General features: G+C 36.9%; 1 non-coding gene across 1 annotated transcript; it reads left to right on the top strand.

Moving 5' to 3' along the window:
• Nucleotides 1-598: 598 nt before the first annotated feature.
• On the top strand, nt 599-670 carry TRNAE-UUC (transfer RNA glutamic acid (anticodon UUC)). The gene has a single exon. It is a non-coding gene; the product is annotated as a tRNA-Glu (tRNA).
• Nucleotides 671-18,223: the final 17,553 nt, after the last annotated feature.

The raw sequence follows: 18,223 nt of genomic DNA, 5'->3' as shown, positions 1-18,223 counted from the left end.
CCCACCTAATAGAGTCGTTGTGAGTTTTAAATGAGTTGCTATATGTAAAGTGCCTACTACCCATTAACTAGTATATATGTTAGATATTATTTAACAAACTTGCACATTTGTTTTGATTTCATAGTTACATACATGTTCTAATCATAAGAAATTTACCCAAAGTTTTATATTTGAACGTAATCATGTAATTTTTAAAAGAGAAATTTAAGTCAACAATGTGGCCATTGAGAGTTTTTCCCCCTTCTTTTTTCTTTGAAAGGAGTTCATACTTTACTCAAATTTGAGAATCGCTGGTCTAGGATAAACTTGGGCTTTTTTTCTCTCTCTGTACACCACTTTGTACTCTCTAATACATCACAGGTATCACTCTGCAGTCTTAAAAATTAATAAGGATCAACCATACTCAAGCCCAGTTGTCTTGTTAGTAAGGTTTTAGTTCAAATACTACTGGGTAAGTGAAAAAGGCAGCATGTTGCATGCAAATTTGTGGACTAGGAGTTAGAATGTCTTCAACAACTTATGTAAACCTTTAGCAAGTTGCTTCCCACTCTTGGCCTTTGTTAGAGTATCTTTGAAATAAAGGTTGGCTTTCAGGAATTCCCTGGTGGTCCAGTGGTTAGGACTTGGGGCTTTCACTGCCATGGCCTGGGTTCAATCCCTGGTCAGGGAACTATGATCCTGCATTCCACATGGTGTGGCCAAAAAAAAAGATTGGCTTTCAAGTCCCTTCAAGGTCTAAAATTTTATGACATTTTCAGTATACCTACAATTATATTATGATAACTTGTTATGTACACCTAGTACTTAAAAAAGAAATGTGCCTTTCAAGGGGCCAGACTTTCATTTGGTATCATTCAGTTGGGAGTTTCTAGGTGTTTGTTCTGTCCTTTTCTCATTGCCTGGTATCAGTTTGAATACACAGTTAAATTCCCCAGAGCAGCAGAAGAGAATATAGTCAGAAAGACAAGTTATAGTGATTACTTAAAGATCGTAAAATTAACTGGAAAATTCACACTTGGCTGCGTAGGATTAAAGAATCATTCCTGATTTTTTTCTACTTTTTTAAACCCATCATATTCTTTTGATGCTCTTTTGGGCACCTTTACCAGCTCTGTGTCAAATGTTGTAGAAAGCACTTGTGGTAGCTGGTCTCCAGAGATGGTCTCCCTTGAATTATACCTTCTAGTATTCATACTGTTGCTCAAGATTCCTGGGCTGGCCCCATTTAACAAATAGAGTACAGTAGTGGTGATGATTTGTAATATCTAAGTCTGGATCACAAAAAAGCCTTGTAGCTTCTGCCTCAGTCTCTTAGAGCTCTTGTTATAGGGGAAACAAGTAGCCACTTAAAATTTACCTTAGACCACCATGCTGTGAGAAAACTCAACCCAGGCTCATAGAGAGGCCATAGGAAGGGACAGATGCCTGACCAGCCTACCCGGTTAAAGTGTAAATCATGTGAGTAAAGAAGCCATCCTGGATATCCAAGGCAAGCCTTCAGATGACTTCAGCCCCATCAATTACCTGAGCAAAAGCATGAAAGTTTCCAAAGTGAGAATCACCAAGCTGAAATCAGTCAATTTACAAAACTGTGACAGAAAATAAGTTGTTTTAAGCTGTCGATTTGGCAGAAATTTGTTATGCAGTGATAGATAAGCTTGTTTAAGGACCCCAAAATGCTCATTTTCTCTTTTGATCAAGAATATCTACTTTAGGGACTTCCCTGGAAGTCCAGTGGTTAAGACTTTGCACTCCCAATGCAGGGGGCATGGGTTCGATCCCTGGTTGGGGACCTAAGATCCCACATGCAGCACAGCTTGGCCTAAAAAAAAAGAATCTACTTTATATCCCTCTCATATGAACTCTTTTAAATAAAGTACAGCCATACGTTTTTTTTTCAGTAGACAGTTTCCTTCTTTGTTTCATTTTTTAAATTTTAAATTTACTTTTGGCTGAGTTGGGTCTTCACTGCTGTGTGGGGGCTTTCTCTAGTTGCAGCGAGTGGGGGCTACTCTTCATTGCGGTGCGCGGACTTCTCACTGCAGTAGCTTCTCTTGTTGCGGAGCACGGGCTCTAGGTGGTCAGGATTCAGCAGTTGCAGCACACGGGCTCAGTAGTTGCAGTGCGCAGGCTCAGTAGTTGTGGCCTGTGGGCTCTAGGGTGCAGGCTCAGTAGTTGTGGCACATGGGCTTAGTTGCTCCACGACAGTTTCCTTCTTTGTTTCATTATTTAAAAAAAAAAATCACAAAGACATTATTTCACAGTTTCATGTCATTTCATCATTTTGATGCCTGGTTTAAGATGCATTTTCCAGGAATAATTGAGTCATCATCAACATTACGAATCCTGTTGTTAACACCCATGAAAGAAACTTGCTTTAAGAAACAAAACCCAGCTGCTCTTTCTATAAACATAAATGTTTGACCTGTATGACTGTAGAAGGATCAGAGAAGATTAGGAGTGGGAGAGATATTAAACAGGAGTCCATTTTAATCTGTTTTCATTATTTTTGACATTGTATTTAACCTAGGTCATTTATTTTAAAACACATTTAAGTAGAATTGAAATGTCATTTAAAATGTTGGAATTTTATAATTCTAAATCCAACTATCTCTAAAAAAGAGATTACCATTTATTTTTATACAAATGTTTTAAGAACTGACAAAGCGCTTATAAATAACAAAGTGTTTTATAATACTTAATTTCATACAGTACCCCCAAAATAAATTCTATTTAGGTCAAAGTGTTAAAATTTAAAGTTTTATTTTTAATAAAACGTAAGCTGAGGGGAAATGTTTGCTGTAAATTTAAAAGATTGATGTCAAATATTTAAAATAGCTCATACAAATTCAGAATAGAAGCAAAAATTTAGGCTCCAATAAATGGACAAAAGAATTGAACATTTTAATAAAGAAGAAATAAAATTGTTTAATAAACAGGGACACTGGAAAAGATACTATCTACGGGCTTTCTATAATCTCTTTATTCTTTTCCTGTTTATTAATTTTGAGCAATTAAGTATTCACCTCTCTAAGCAAGTCACCAAAGGTTTTACCATTTAAAGGACATTTTTAAAGTTTGCAATACACTTTGTTAAGGCAAAAAGTAAGAGGTAGGCCATTGGCTTAAAAATGCCAAAGACGACATTTCTCTTATTTTTATTATGCAATTATTTAATAAGGAGTTACCAGACTTCCAGTATTCAATATATTTATATACTGGGCCTATTGTTTCCTAGATTATTCTACTCCAGTAAATTTACCCATTTTATGAGCATCTATATGTTTTGAGTCATCTTTTCCAGAAGTATGTCATTAAGAGGGTTCATGTTTATTTTTAAACAGTAACTAATAACTTTTATTTTTTGTGTTTTTTCAAACTATTGATTTATTCAACAAATATTTATTGAATGTTCTTTCTGTGTCTCTAAGGAGCTGGGGACACAACAGTCAAAGCAGATCCCTGCCTTCGTGAAGCACGCATTGGCGTCTCAAATATTTAAACCACAAATTCACCAATGGAGTATGAGTGGTTAGAAAAGAAAAGAATTCCAAGGATTGAGCTTTGGAACATTCCAACGTCTGGTGGTGAGAGAGATGAGGAGTAAAGGACAAAGGAAATTAAGATGCCACTAATGAGGTAAGAGAAAAAGTGGGACCGTTGAGTGCCCTGGAAGCCAAGTGAAAAGAATATTTCAAGGCAAGGGGTGTAATCAGCTGTGTCAAGTGCTTTTGTGTGATCAAGTAGGATGAGAAATGAGAACAACATTTAAAATGTGAAGGTCACTGATAACTTACCTCATGGGAGTTGGTTTAGAGAAGGGGAGAACAGAAATTGGAGACAAGTCAAAGAATGGACCGATCCAAGTATAGACAACTCTTCTTAAGACTTTTGCTGTAAAATAAAGAGAATTGGAGTGGTGACTGGAGGAGAAAACAGGGTCCAGAGCCCGGAACATTTTATGATGGAAAAAAATTGTATACATAGGCTTATGGGGATGATCTCATAGAGAGTAGAAGATGGATGATGCAAAATATAGAGTGGAGAGTTGCTGGAGCCAGGTCATTGAGAAGGCAAGAGGGGATGGATTTAGTGCACAAATGGTGGACTTGGCCTTTGCTAGGAGGATGAACAGTTTATCCTCAACAGAAGAAAATGTGCTATAGATGAGTCCAGATGCAGTGAAGTGGCTAGATGTTGTGGATGAGCTTGGGGAAGTTATCCTCTGACTGCTTCTTTTTTCTCAGTGCTATAGGAAGCAATTGTCTGCTGAGGGTGAGGATGAGGAAAAATGAAACTTTGGGAAAGGAGGGAAAGGCATGAAAAATGGGACAGATAGCACATAATAAGAAGGTAGAAATAGGTCTAAATGTATCAGTAATCACCACAACTATGAATGGAATAAACTTTCCAATCAAAAGGCAAAATTTTCAGACTGGATTGAAACAAACATTTGTGCTATTTACATAAGTCAGATGTAAATTGCAAGAACAGAGAAAAACTAAAAATTAAGGATTCAAAAGGCGTACCTGTGAAATATCAAGTAAAAGAAACATGATCTAACTATATTACCAGATAAAATGACTTTAAAGAGAGTTATTACATAATGATAAAATATTCAGTTCACCAACAAGATAAAGTAATTCTAAATTTTATGTCTCTAATAATGTAGCCTCAAAACATAATATGACAGAACCACAAAGAGATTTCTAAAAAACTTACCACCACAGTAAGAGATTTTAGCACAATTTTTGAGCAATTGAATCTTTAATTAAAATATTTTTATAAAGTAAAACATAAACAACAAACAAATAAAATCAGGCACAGGGGGCTTTCCTGGTCAGTTATCCAAACATTCAAAGAACAGACCAATCCAATATAACACAAACTTTTCCAGAAAACAGATGAGAAAGAATGTTCCCCAACTTGTTTTATTAGGTTAGCACAACCTTGAAACCAAAGTTAGTAAAAAACAGTACAATTTTATTTTTTAATTCAATGTAAAAATTTTTAAAAAATGAACAAACTGATTTGCTTGATAGCAAATTTTTTAAAAAATAATACATTATGATTAAGTTTATTACAAGGATGTTAAATGATTTAACATTAGAAAATATATTACTGTATTGTAATTCACTATACTAACAGTTCAAAGGAGAAAATCATATGATCATCTCAATAGATGCAGAAAAAGCATTCTGTATAACTCTATTCATAAAAAAAATTTAGCAAACAGAATAAAAGGGAACTTTTAAAACTGAAGTATAGGGGCTGCCCTGGTGGCACAGTGGTTAACAATCCACCTGCCAATGCAGGAGACACGGGTTCGAGCCCGGGTCCAGGAAGATCCCACATGCTGTGGAACAACTAAGCCGTAGCACCACAGCTACTGAGCCTGCGCTCTAGAGCCCGCGAGCGACAACTATTGAAGCCCGCATTCCTAGAGCCTGTGCTCCGCAACAAGAGACACCACCGCAGTGGGAAGCCTGCGCACCACAACGACAAGAAATCCCCTCTCACCGCAACTAGAGAAAGCCCACGTGCAGCAGCAAAGATCCAGTGCAGCCAAAAATAAATAAATTAAATAAATAAATTAAAAAAAAACTGAAATATAGTTGATTTACAATATTGTGTTAGTTTCAGGTGTACAGCAAAGTGATTCAGTTATATATAGAATTTTTCTCAGATTATTTTCCATTTTAGGTTATTATAAGATATTGAATATTGTTCCTTGATACAATAAATCCTTGTTGCTCGTGTATTTTGTATATAGTAGTATGTACCTATTAATTTCATACTCCTAATTTATCCCCCCCTCCCTTTCCCCTTTGGTAACCATAAGTTTCTTTTCTATGTCTGTGAATCTGTTTCTGTTTTGTGAATAGATTCATTTGTATTATTTATTTTCATTTTTTTATTTTTTATAAATGTTAACTCCATTTCTTTTTTATTTTTTATTTATTTATTTATTTGGCTGCACCGGGTCTTAGTTGCGGCATGCAGGATCTTCGTTGCTATATGTGGGATCTTTAGTTGTGGCACGTGGGATCTTTAGTTGCAGCATGAAAACTCTTAGTTTCAGCAAGTGGGATCTACTTCCCTAAGCAGGGATCAAACCTGAGCCCTCAGCATTGGGAGTGCAGAGTCTTAGCCACTGGGCCACCAGGGAAGTCCCTGTATTATTTTTTGGATTCCACAGATAAGTGAGATCATATATTTGTCTTTCTCTGTCTGACTTACTTCACTTAGTGTGATATTCTGTAGGTCCATCCATGTTTCTGCAAATGGCAATATTTTATTCTTTTTTATGCAATATTATATGTATATTATATATATATATACATGCAATGGAAAAAAAATATATATCACATCTTGTTTATCCATTAATCTGTTGATGGACACTTCAAATAGTGTGCTGTAAATAGTGCTGCTGTAAACATTGGGGTGATGTATCCTTTCAAATTATCATTTTCATCTCTTCTGGATATATACTCAGGAATGGGATTGCTGGATCGTATGGTAGTTCTATTTTTAGTTTTTTAAGGAACCTCCATACTGTTTTCCATAGTGGTTGCACCAATTTACATTCCCACCAACAGTGTAGGAGGGTTAAAAGGAAACGTTTTTAACCTACTTTTGGGCCTGCCCCCAGCACTTCCTAATGTAGTGTTGAAAGCATGTCCTTAAATAATGAACAGGACAAAGATGTCCTCTATTCCCATCACTGTTCAACATTGTACATGTAGTCCTAGCTTGTGCAGTAAGGAAAGAAGAGGAAATAAAAAGTATAATGATTAAAAAGGAGGAAACAAAATTGTTATTATTCATAGATGAAATACAGTTGACTCTTGAACAACAGGGGGTGGTCAAGGGGGGTTAAAGGTGGAGGTTCCACTTCAACGCAGTGGGACGTAAGCTCTCTGTATCCATGGTTCCTCATCTGTACATTAAACCAACTGTGGATCATGCCGTATTACAGTATGTATTTAATGAAAAAAAAATCCATGTGTAAGTAGACCTGCACACTTCAAATCCCTGTTGTTCAAAGATCAACTGTAATTTTACATAGAAAACCCGAGAGTCCACAAAGTATAAAGTTTAATCAGAGTTTAGCAAGATTGCTAGATAAAAACATCAACATACAAAAGTCAATTGTATTTCTATGCAGCAGCAATGAATAGTTAAATAATGCAATTAGGAAAGATACCATTTCTTATAGTAACCCCAAGCACCAAGTACCTACTAATAGAGTTAATGAAAGGTAAGCAAGCTCCTTATGGAGAAAAGCATTAACTGTATTGGAAAAGGAATTAAAGAATATCCAAATGAACATAAAGATCTTCCATAATCTTGGCTAGAAGAACTCAGTATATTAAAATTGCAATTCTCCCCCAATATATATATTTTTTCAATGTGATTCTAACGGTTGTCCCATCAGGATTTTTCATGGAACTAGACACATTAATTCTAAATTCTCAGGGAAGAGCAAGAGGTCAAGAATAGTCATGAAATTCCCAGAGAAGAAGAACAATATAAGATGATTTGCTCTTTCAGATATCAAGGTTAACATAAAGCTGTGAAAACTGTTTAACACATGGTTAGGCAAACAGACCAAGGGAATGGAATGGAGAGCACTGAAACTGACCCAGGCATAGAGGAAAAATTTGATTTGTACCAGCGCTTGTATGTCAGTGGGCTGTTGTTTATGTTATAAAACATCATTTTTTGAAAAAAAGAAACTGTACTTTCCTCAACAGAAATCAAGTCTAGGAAAAATGAAAGACTTACTCTGAAAGGAGAACTTGAAAATATAGGAAAATATCTTTAAAGAAGAAAACATAGGAAAATATCTTTGTAACCTTTGAATGAGGATAGATTTACTAAATAAGACACATATAAGAATGTGAACCAAAAGAGTAAAAAATTTATCCATTTTACACTAATATTAAAACTCCTCATAATCAAAAGAAACCATGGAGGGGCTGAAAAATATTAGTTGCATTGCAAAATGGTATTTGCAGTGTGTAAGCAAATGATTAGTATCCAAAAATAAAAACTGTATGAATTAATAAGAGCAGCATCCATCCAAAAGAAAAATGATCAAAAATATGTGCACAGTATTCAGCCTAGCAATACCATTCCTGTTATATGCCTCCAATACTTTTGTCTCTGAGCCTATTTACACTCTTAAAAATTATTTGAAGAACCCCAAAGGGTTTTTGTTTCTGTGGGTTATATCTGTCAACATTTATTTATAAATACTTATTTCGTTTCATATAACAATAATAGATAATTACATGTTAATGTAAATAACATTTTTATGAAAAATAACTATATTTTCCAAAACAAAAGTGAGAAAAGTGGCATTGTTTACATTTTTTCAAATTTCTTTAATGCCTGGCTTAATAGAGCATGGTGTCTACCTCTGAGGATGGGGGGTGGGGAGTCAACTATAACAAAGAAGGGCACTTAGGAGACCTCTGAGACACTAGGATTTTACTCTTAAGCTGATGTCTGCTGCATGAGTGTTCATTTCATTAATATGATTTTAACTATGCAGACATATTTCATACAAATTTTATTTAAATATGATATAATTTAAAACATATATTTATAAGGTAATACAAATCAATTCAAAATGACAAAGCAATATTAGAAACACATTGGCTTTGAAATGGAAAGTGAGAGCTTCAGGTATGGTTTGATCCAGAGTCCATATCTACAGCTGGGGAAGAGATCATCTTCCTTCAGAGCACATAGACTACATTGGGAAAGGCTGAATACCAGAATGAAGAACCACTGAGAGAGGAAGAGTCTAGGCAGGGGAAATTAGTAAATGTCCAGAGCCACAAAACATAAAACAAGTGCCATAAACACTTCAGTTAGCATTTCTTATCTTGCACTCAACTTTTAAAATCCTTGTTTTTCCTGTTTGACTTCTGCTAACCTGGATTTCTAGCTGGAATGAAACTTATTAAGAGGTATAATTATTTTATAATATCCCTCAATTATTTTGTACCTGTAACATTCCAACTTATGCTTTAACTTTTTGCTCAAAAGATATTTTGATTCAATAATAAGCATTCCTTTTAAGTGTGGTGACATTCTGACTGAGAAATAGTGTTAAAAGCTTGTTAAAATAGTGACTGCTGTGCCTTGTGTCCTTGTATTCCAGATATTTTTACAAGTCATAATTAGGATCATATTGACTTTGAATATAATTGCAACTTTAATTTATTTTGTTATCTTAATTTTTCATGTTTTTCTAGTTTTAAAACTGTTATTATAATAGACAACTTTCCTAAGCTAATTATCATTATTACTTTTTAAACAAATTTATTTATTTTATTTATTTATTTTTGGCTGTGTTGGGTCTTCGTTGCTGGGCATGGGCTTTCTTTAGTTGAGGCGAGTGGGGGCTACTCTTTGTTGCGGTGTGTGGGCTTCTCACTGCGGTGGCTTCTCTTGTTGCAGAGCAGGGGCTCTAGGCCCGTGGGCTTCAGTAGTTGTGGCTCGTGGGCTCTAGAGCACAGGCTCAGTAGTTGTGACACACGGGCTTAGTTGCTCCACGGCGTGTGGGATCTTCCCGGACCAGGGCTCAAACCCGTGTCCCATGCATTGGCAGGCAGATTCTTAACCATTGTGCCACCAGGGAAGCCCCCAAGCTAATTATTATTATCACAGTTTATCATTTCTTTTGAATAATTGTGGATTTAAATAATTTAAAATTTCCCCTTTAGGTCCAAAAGTTTTAAAGAAAATTATTCTTTTTCAAAAATTTTAAATTGACGTATAGTTAATTTTCAATGTTGTGCCAATGTCTGCTGTACAGCAATGACTCAGTTATACACATATGTACATTCTTTTTTTTTATATTCTTTTCCATTATGGTTTATTCCAGGATATTGGATGTAGTTCCTTGTGCTATACAGTAGGACCTTGTTGTTTGTCTATTCTAAATGTAATAGTTTGCATTTACCAACCCCAAGTTCCCAGTCAATTCCTCTCCCGCCCACCCCTCCGCCTTGGCAACCACAAGTCTGATCTCTATGTAAAGAAAATTATTTTTGATAGTAACCTCTCAAGACCTTAAACAGATGCTATGTAATTTAATGTTTTGTTCATGACTCAGGGTCATTAGGAATGTAAATTACTTTGTAATAATTACAACAATTTTAAATGCAAGTAGCTGTTTGTTTCTATACTTGAGATTATTCTAACTGGTGAGTGTAAATTTTTTATGTTTTTTAAAAATTGTATTGTTTTATTGGAGTATAGTTGTTTTACAATGTTTTGTTAGTTTCTACTGTACAGTGAAGTGGAGTTCCCTGTTCTATACAGCACATTCTCATTAGTTATCTATTTTATACATATTAGTGTATATATGTCAATCCCAATCTCCCAATTCATCCCACCCCCCCCTTCCCCTCTTGGGGTCCATACGTTTGTTCTCTACATCTGTGTCACTATTTCTGCCTTGCAAACCAGTTCATCGGCACCATTTTTCTAGATTCCACATATATGCGTTAATATAGGATATTTGTTTTTCTCTTTCTGACTTACTTTACTCTGTATGACAGTCTCTAGGTCCATCCACATCTCTACAAATGACCCAATTTCGTTCCTTTTAATGGCTGAGTAATATTCCATTGTATATATGGACCACATCTTCTTTATCCATTCATCTGTCAATGGGCATTTAGGTTGCTTCCATGACCTGGCTATTGTAAATAGTGCTGCAATGAATATTGGGGTGCATATATCTTTTTTTTTTTTTTTGCGGTACACGGGCCTCTCACAGTTGTGGCCTCTCCCATTGCAGAGCACAGGCTCAGGACGTGCAGGCTCAGCGGCCACGGCTCACGGGCCTAGCCGCTCCGCGGCATGTGGGATCTTCCCGGACCGGGGCATACGCGGGCCTCTCACTGTTGTGGCCTCTCCCGTTGCGGAGCACAGGCTCCGGACGCGCAGGCTCAGCGGCCATGGCTCACGGGCCCAGCCGCTCCGTGGCATGTGGGATCCTCCCAGACCGGGGCACGAACCCATATCACCTGCATCGGCGGGCGGACTCTCAACCACTGCGCCACCAGGGAAGCCCCCTATTTTTAGTTTTTTAAGGAACCTTCATACTGTTCTCCATAGTGGCTGTATCAATTCACATTCCCACCAACAGTACAAGTGAGTTACCTTCTCTCCACACCCTCTCCAGCATTTATTGCTTGTAGATTTTCTGATGATGCCCATTCTAACCAATGTGAGGTGATACCTCATTGTAGTTTTGATTTGCATTTCTCTAATAATTAGTGTTGTTTAGCATGTTTTCATGTGGGTTTTTTTGCCATCTGTATGTCTTCTTTGGAGAAATGTCTATTTAGGTCTTCTGCCCACTTTTTGACTAGGTTGTTTGTTTTGGTCTTTACTCTCAACATGAGCTTTAATTTTCTGAAGCTGTTAATATGCCAGCACCTAGCAGCAAAACTTTTCTAAGTTGTTACAACTGAAGTGCTACAAACTGATAAACTAGTTAAAAGTGTGAGATAACCGTGTCAAAAGTATCTGTGAATAGGCTTTGAGTAAAGTTCTCACAAAAATGAAGTACTTGAATTTTAGAGCAAATTTTTAAAAATTTTATTTATTTATTTGGTTGCGCCAGGTCTTAGTTGCAACAGGTGGGGTGCTTAGTTGTGGCTCGCAGGCTCCTTAGTTGCGGCATGCAGGCTCCTTAGTTGTGACATGCAAACTCTTAGTTGCGGCCTGCATGTGGGATCTAGTTCCCTGACCAGGGATCAAACCCGGGCCCCCTGCATTGAGAGTGCAGAGTCTGAACCACTGTGCCATCAGGGAAGTCCCAGAGCAAAATTTTTGATACCCCTTTTATTATTTATTTATTTATTTATTTTTGCGGTACTCGGGCCTCTCACTGTTGTAGCCTCTCCCATTGCAGAGCACAGGCTCCAGACGCACAGGCTCAGCGGCCATGGCTCACGGGCCCAGACACTCCGCAATATGTGGGATCTTCCCGGACCGGGGCACGAACCCACGTCCCCTGCATTGGCAGGCAGACTCTCAACCACTGCACCACCAGGGAAGCCCCCGATACCCCTTTTATATCACAACAGTTTTAAAATTTTTACTTATAATTTTCCTTCTTACCAAGTTTCTAGTTATCTTTTACATAGTTAAAATTTCTAAGGAATCCTATGAATATGGATTATTTTATAATCAGGAAAGAGTACTAAATATGAATGAAAATGCTGAATTATTTCAGTTATATATGATTTAACCACTGTAATGTTTAAATTCTATACTTCCTACTCATAGTGTTGACTTTAAGCTTTATTAATTCCTTTCTGAACTATCTGTGATTTCTGTTTAAAAAGATTCTGTTTTTAATTGTCTATCTCTTTTTCTTCAAAAATTATTTTAGTGATTTTTTATTTCTCATTTTATATTAAAACTGTTTTGTTGGTGCTCTGAAACTTTCAAAAATCTCCATCGTCCGTAGGACAAAACACAGACTACCAAAACTCTTCTCTAGTGTATTCCCAAATTACCTACCTTCTTTTACCAAGCATATCCCTATCTAAGCTGTCTTTTCACATCCTATTGCTCTAGGATGTGTCATTTTCAGTTCTATTTCCTGGTGAGCTTCTACTAAATTACCTACCTGTACTAAGTGATCCACTGGTTAGATCCCTTTTCTTTATGAGACCTTTCTTGAGTTCTCCCAGCCCACACAAAACTCTGTCTTCTCTAATTATGTATGACACATTATCCTTACTACGGACGTAGATCTTGCATGCTGTTTTGGGTTGGCACTGTTTCTAGAGTAACCTTTGGATGATTTTATATATCTATAACACTTAGTTCAGTGTTTATCCATAATACCTAGAATAGTGTCTTAGTAGCTACTTGGTAAGGATATAAAAATGGGTGGGTTCTTTTCATTTAGAGTACACACCAGTAGTCTACCTGGGAGAGTTCTTGTCCTTTCATGATGAAGTGGTGTGGGTTCCCTTTTGGCGAGGAATCCTGGCAGGCAGAATACTGTGAGTACACGTTCCTACCAGGAAAGCAAAATACAGACTGCGAGCCAAAACTCAAGTAATTGTGGCCAAAGACATAAATAGCCAAATTCCTTCAGAAATAGTTTCCTAGAAGCCATTTGCATTGACTGTGCTTTGCTCCAAACAACCTCCTTTAAAAGTGTAAATCTTTAAAACTGTGGTGAATCTAATCATTGCAGATAGATAGCTCGGAGTAGTAATGTTTAACTGTTGACGAAAATCACCTAGATTATTGCTTCCGTAATTCAATGCAGTTTGGAAAGTCACAATTCATTTCCTGCAGATATGTGGTTGAAAGTACACATCTTTTTAGAACTGGAGTACCTTCTAATTTCTGAACAGCCTTTCCTCAAGTGTGGAATTTGTTGAACCTAGGGTGCAGAAGGAATTAAAAAAATATGTGAGTGTCATTGTACAGTGATTAAAGAGTCAATGGAAACAGCATTTTTCCTTAATGTGTGCATTGATCAGAAAGTTGAATTCCTAAACTGGGTTAAAGACATTCATATGTATAAATACCCAGAGGTGTCCAATCAAAATCAAATAAACAAGTGTTTATTAATTGCAAGCCAAGCCTTACATGGGATGAAAAGAAATCTAAGCCATAATATTTGTTTCTTAAAGTTTGCAATCTAAATAAGTAGCTATAGGTAGATAATGTGTTATTTATTGGATGAATTCATGTTAGAATAGAGCAGTACATCATACTTGCCAAGGAATGATACAACAAAAATATTATCACCAGAGAGAAAGGGAGAGGAAGTCCCTTCAGGCTGGGATGAGTATAGAAAGCTGAATGAAAGTAAACTCAAAAGTTGTACTTGAAGAATGGGTGGACTTTGAATAAGGGGAGAAGAGAGAAAAAGACATTCTTGGAGATAAGGAATGAGAACCATGTGAACAAGGCCATGGGGCCAGAGGCATTTTAGGAGGAGAGTGAGTAAATTGGTTTTTCAGAGAGGTGAGGAATTGTAGATTAGACTAGGAAGGGGGTTTGCAGTCAGGCCATAGAAGAGTGTGAATGCCAGGTTAAGGACTGAGGGCTTACCTTATGAGCAGTGAGGAGCTATTTAGGGGAGATGTTGATAAAAGAAGCAGCTTAATCCAAGTTGAGTTTTAGGAAGGTTAATTTGTTAGCCATGTGCCACTTGAAAAAGAAGGCAAAGAGGCTTAGAAGACTAATAAAGCAGTTCAAGTGTGAAGGAGAACAGAGGGCATATGTAATTTTTCTGTTCAGCATCCCCTCTTTTCTGATTCAGTGGTTTAGGTGGAGATGACACCATTCTCCCTCACGAGCTATAGGTAGGCAGATGGCCCTGATGTGCTCAATTAAAGGAGTCCATTCCTCTGGTCATAATTATTGGTTCATGAATGGGCACACACTCTACACGGAGCCAATTAGCACTATCTCTAGAGCTTTTTTTGCTAGACCTATCGGGAAAGATACCCACTTCTTCAGGGATCCTAACTTTGGCAGTGGTCATCTTTCCTGCCACATTGGGGGGTTGCCAGCCTCCAAGATGGTCCTCAGTGTTCCCTCCTGGTGGTCATGACCTGTATAATCTCCTTCCATATTGTATTAGAGCTGGTCTATATCAGCAGTCCCCAACCCTTTTGGCGCCAGGGACCAGTTTCGTGGAAGACAGTTTTCCACGGACCGGGGTGGATGGCTCCGGGATGATTCAAGCACATTATGTTTATTGTGTACTTTATTTCTACTATTATTACGTTGTAATATATAATGAAATAATTATACAACTCACCATAATGCAGAATCAGTGGGAGCCCTAAGCTTGTTTTCACTTGCCACTCACTGATAGGGATTTGATATGAGTCTGCAAGCAATTGATTTATTATGGTCTCTCTGCAGTCAAACCTCTTTGCTAATGATAATCTGTATTTGCAGCTGCTCCCCAGCGCTAGCATCACCGCCTCAGCTCCACCTCAGACCATCAGGCATTAGATTCTCATAAGGAGGGCGCAACCTAGATCCCTCGCATGCGCAGTTCACAGCAGGGTTCATGCTCCTGTGAGAATCTAATGCTGCTGCTGATCTGACAGGAGGTGGACTTCAGGAGGTAACGAGAGCGATGGGAGATGAAGCTTCGCTCGCTCGCCTGCTACTCACCTCCTGCTGTGTAGCCTGGTGCCTAACAGGCCATGGACCGGTACCAGTCCATGGTCCGCGGGTTGGGGACCCCTGGTCTATACAATGAATGAGTATACAGCAGAAGTGATGGTATGTTATCAGTGAAACTGGGTAGGGACAGAAGCTATAGATTCCAAAGTGGAATCAAGTCTTGGTAAATCAAGACAATTTTTAGATGGAAGGGAACACAGAGTTTTTTAGTTTGACAAACAGTTATATCATTAACAAATGTAGCAATGTCTGGAAAGGGGATTTGTTGTTGTTGTGGGAGATGGACAGGAGGAGATAAAGAAATTATTTTCAGGTTGAGACTCTGGATAGCAGCAGCATTAGGAACAATGGCTGGTATTTATAGAAATAGATTGTCTCACAAAATAGTGAGTTCTCCGTCACTGTATGATTCCTTATTGAGAATGTTAGAGACTGGACTTATTATAATAATATAGCATCTAAAGTCACATCCAAGCAGATGATTTGATTTCTGTTAGTTGTTAGACACACACTCAAAAGAAGGGATACTAAAAATAAGTGGAGGCGATAGCCATAATCTCTCCTACCATAGAGCTCTTAACAGTTTTTTCCCTTGTTTCTCACTTGTTGCATCACGTGAATTATAATCTCTGTTGGAGCGTACAGAGTTCAGTAGACAGACTGGAACCAAGATCAGGGGACTCATCACAGCCATCTCTCAACTTTGCAAATTACTTTGGTTCCATTCTCACTTAATTCTATGCTGTATAAAACTGGCCATCTCAGAAAATACTCAGAAAAACAGAGAAAAACAAATTGACAAACTTATATGTCTTCTTTCCATTGGAAATGATTTTATGTCCTGTAAATATCTTTCCTATATTGCTCAATACACTCAAATCCCCCTTTTCCTTAATTTTCTTTTCTTTTTAAAAAAGTTATCATCTATTCCTTGTTTCTGAAAAATTTTCCATTTTCTTTAACATAACCCCAAAGCAAACAAAATACATTGCTTGGAGAAAATAAAACAAAAATGTAGAACAAGGAAATTAGACTAGACAATTCTGAAGATTCCTTTTAGCTCATAAATGTAAATAGCAATCCTAAGTATTGATATTTTGTATTCAACAGCACTGGATATTTTGTATTCAACAGCACTGAACTCCTTTAGTAATAGTTAAAAATTTTTTTAATGACATAATTATACAAACTATGTTTTTCAATACTTTTTCATCAGATTGTTGTAAAATTCTGTGAACATTTAAAAGGCATTTACGGACTTGAAAAAGCTAATGTGCTTCTCTATTAAGCATCTTATTCATAAGAAGCCAAATCTTGATATTCAATAGGATTTGTGAAAAACAGAAAACAAGGAAGTGGGACAATGAGAAGAAAACAGGTTCATCAGATTCTTGCCTCATTCTCAGCCTCCCTTTACCCCTCACCTCGGATTCACTGAGTACTTGTTCTTTCAAGTCTGGAAAAATCTCTCCTGCTTGTGAGATCTGGTAGATGCCTACTCTGGAGATTTATTGTTTACTTTGCTTGCATCCAGTTGAATATTTTAATGAAAAATAGAGCCTTCCTTAGAAAATATTTGTTTTGACAAGTGGGAAAGGATTAGCAAAAGCATTGATAATTTGAGTGATTTTATAAAACCACACAGCAGAGTTATTCATCACTGGAAAGACACTTAACATATTAAGGTTTTCTTATGCCATCTGGGAACAGCAGAAAGACCAAGCTGTTGCAATTTTCACTCATCAATTATTTGATGAAAGCAAGGGAATTCCCAGTCAGCCATTTTTAAGTACCCCGCAAGGCTAAAGGGGCTATTTGACTTTTAAATTCTGTTTGTGTAAACAAACGCAAACCAAGACCCAAATCGTGGGTCAGTTGACCTCAAAATTTTCCCTTCTTGATGTTCTTTTCCTCTGTCCCTCCCTGCAGCCTCCCTCCTCTTATTGACAGTTCTTCTTACCATAAGCTATTATAATATAGAAGGTATTATCTTTCCGGATAAAGGCAGAATGCCAAAGTGGGGGGCAGAATTTTGGCAGTATTCCGAATTTTCTGAAAGACAATGTTCATTCTTCTTCCTTTATCCCCTTAGAAGTGAAAAATAAATCTCACTAGCCTTATGGAACAAATTTAGCTCAGCTCTCAACAGACAATGTGTTCTTTTTTTCTATAGTCACTTCAGGGGGAAGATTCCTGAGCCTTCATTGTACAAGACTGTTTAAAAAATATTTTTCTCTTTCTTTTGGTATGACTTGTGCAGTATACAAGTGTAACTGAGTAATAAAATTTTAGTTTTCATGTTGCAAATCTGGTTGCCCTAATTTAAAATTATATGTTGAATGATGAAAAATAAGCATTTAGTTGCCAAGGGAAAAAGAGAATTCTATCTTAGAATTGTGTAACTACACAAGCTTGGTGTCTTTACCACTCATATTTTCCATCCAGAAAGTTGTCGGGAAAACCATTCCCCCTCTACTAGAGATATTGCACAAACGTAATGAAAACCTAAAATAATTTTGGTTTTCACTGCCTTTTTCTTATGAATTAGTCACAGTTTCTGTTTTATTCTTTGAAAAGAACCAAAGGATGGATTTTGTCAAAAGATTACTATGAAGAAGGAAATGTGGTTTGGGATTTTGACTAATAGAAATATGAGAAGGAGGTAAGATACTAGCTATATGAAAACAATTGGCCTTAAAGAAAATTCAGAAAGACTTGATTTGCCTTGTACAGATAAAGACATACTTTATTTTTTAGCCTATGTGATACAGATTTAGGAAACTTTATTAGGTATGGCATTTAGGTATGCCTAAAATTTAGGCACTAACCGGCTATTCTGTATTTGAATTTCAAGTTTTTAAAACAATATTCAATGAATTTTATACTAGATTTACTTCTTGGTAGATTAAAAAATAATTTTTTAAAAGGAGGTAATGGTGTCTCTTAATTTGAAACCATGTCTCACTATCTTGACTAGTCCATGGGATTTTAATGATTATTCTGGGGTTGCTTTTGA

The sequence above is a fragment of the Lipotes vexillifer genome, unplaced genomic scaffold, assembly GCF_000442215.2.
Source record: "Lipotes vexillifer unplaced genomic scaffold, Lipotes_vexillifer_v1.1 scaffold161, whole genome shotgun sequence".
Lineage (NCBI taxonomy): Eukaryota > Metazoa > Chordata > Mammalia > Artiodactyla > Lipotidae > Lipotes > Lipotes vexillifer.
The sequence above is the reverse complement of the archived record's forward strand: the minus strand, read 5'-3'. Positions and strand labels throughout refer to the sequence as shown.